We start from the raw sequence: 2,500 nt of genomic DNA on the forward strand, positions 1-2,500 counted from the left end.
AAGTATCACTTGAAATGACGAAACAGTATAACTACGAGGCTCTCGAACTTTGCATGCACCGCGCGCGCTCGCTCGCACCCGGATTGGGTTGGCCGGTGCCGGTAGCACGTGTTGCCTGTTGTGCTCGCTCGGCCCGGATGATCGACACCAGACACCTTCCGCTGGAGGGCTGGCTTCTTCGCGGTCACGAATTGTGGTTGTGGTGTGCTGGAGGTAGCTTTGATTATAGCCCTGGCGGAAGCGGAATTTAGTCGAGATTTAATGCTTGTTTAAGAACGCACGGTGGCCGCCGCGGGTGTGTCGTGGTGGTGGTGGTACCGCATTGCGACGACTGGGCTCGTTTACACTTCCTAAGAACTCGGACCCCAAGAACTGCTTCCATCTTTTCCCTCTTCCCATTCCGACAACAGGGCTTGCGGGCGTGGTGTGTGGTTTTGTGCGGGCGCGCACGAGCCCCTGTGATGGGGGATGATGTGGGGTGAGAGGGATTAAGAGGTGAGTCGAGGGGGCTGCGTGAAATGCAGGAAACACAATCCACCGGAGGCCACGGAGCACAGGACCGGTGGAGTGTATTGCCGAAATCACCTCGAAATCGGACTGCGGCCCGCGTTATACGTTCGGTATCGGTGGTTGCTGGAAAGCTGTTATTAGGACTGGCTGGCTGGCAGGCAGGGTTTGTGTTGGACGTTTTTTTTGGGGGAAGAGGGGCGGAGAGCCTTTGGATTGAGAAAGAATTTCGTCCCCGAGGGCACGAGCGGTGGTGCTGTGGTACATCAGAATTAAAAACCCCAGAATATCCGGAGGTCCGACTCTCTGTGGCTTGTGAGCGAAGGCCACCACCGGACCGGCCGCCATTAAAGGGACTACCGCGGTGCTCCGGAACGACGACAATGTACGTACTCGAATGCGTCACAGTATTGATTGCTCTGGCCCATAAACGGTTGTCTAATTACCAACAACCGCTCGATGCTCGCTGCTCAATGCATGGCCATGCTGTGTAGAGAAGTGTATCGGGAGAAAAAAATGGCTCCCCACGCCCATCACCTTGTTCGCATATAATTGTTCGAACACAGTTTTATTAGCGCGGAACAGTTTTATGGCCACACCATTTCACCGCTTTGTTTTGTCCGGACAGCTGTTGTGAGGCGACGTGCGACGCCTCGCACTCAGGGCATTGGCACTGTGCTGTGGTGTGGTGTGCGCTTTCGGTGGCAATTAGCAATCCAACAAATGCATTTTTTGACGTTTCATCCAACCGCCAACAGAGCAGAGCAGAAGATTCGGTTTTATGAGTCGTCGTGCGGCCGCGTTATAAGCATAAAGAGATGAGAGATGATTTAATGCTCGGTCACCACTCGTCACCGCCGCGTTGCGTCCTCGTTGCTGCTAGGTTTAGTGTGCGATCGATCATTAAGCATCGTGTCCTGGTGCGTCGTCGGCAACGACGGCGACGGCGACCATAAAACGTTCTTCCACCGATCCTTAATCATGATGTTCACCTGCATCACCCTCTATGGGCAGGTGGCAGGTGAGTTTTCAGGTCTATAGCAGCTCTATCTAGGATCCTCTCCTTGGCGAGACGTCCTGCGTAGACGCGTAGACCCTATATGCTGGATTCCGGATCAAGCTGCTCAAGATGATAATTGTGTTCCCGTTATGCGGTAACCAGCGCGGAGAGAGAGGGAGAGAAAGAAAGAAAGAGCGATCGGTGCGGTGCTCCCATTAGAAAGGTGCGTTCCGAGAAATGTAGGTCTCTCGATCGATCGATATCCTGCGTCCTGCGTCCTGCATCGAATTCTATTGCCGTGCGCCCGGCGCAAGGTGCATTTGGGAACTGCACTCGCTTCTTTCGTCTTCTTTTGCTTTATCAGTCAAATTCGTTGTGCCTCATCGAGCACACACACACACGCGCGCACGCTAAGGGTCTGATGAGCCGGTGCCAGTGCGGTGGCATGCGGTCTAATGTCTGCAGTCCTCCTGCGGCCAGACAAACACGCAACTTCGTTTAATATTCCAAAACCCAATGCACCCCGGCGAGTGCCAGAACCAGAAGGACGTAATGATGAATTTGCGTTTGGATCGCGGATCCGTTCCTTTGCGCCGTCGTCGTTGGATTGTTGTTCTCGTGGTGGTGGTGATGGTGGCATGCGGCTCGAGGACCTCGCTTATGGGCTAATGGGAAGGGAACTATATTAATTCGTTCGCTCGTGCTCGTCTGGTGTTGGTCTGATGGCGTTCTCGCGAAGGAGTTTCAACGGTAGCCAACGGCGCACCACGAGCGCGGCACGCACTCCGATCGCCGGTCCTTCTGCTGGTCGGGCAAAAAACCATTTTTCCTCCGTCCTCCTCGTTCCTGCCTTTGCACACCCCGGCCCCAAAAGTGTCGATGGCACGATGCGCGTAAACGGTCAGCAAACGGTTAGAACGTCTGCGTCTGCGGCCACGGCGGCTAGGGGGTGCCGGAAGACCCAAAGCAATCGAACGGACGGGCCACATTTGC

The sequence above is a fragment of the Anopheles darlingi genome, chromosome 2 (genome assembly GCF_943734745.1).
Source record: "Anopheles darlingi chromosome 2, idAnoDarlMG_H_01, whole genome shotgun sequence".
In the NCBI taxonomy this organism is placed as follows: domain Eukaryota; kingdom Metazoa; phylum Arthropoda; class Insecta; order Diptera; family Culicidae; genus Anopheles; species Anopheles darlingi.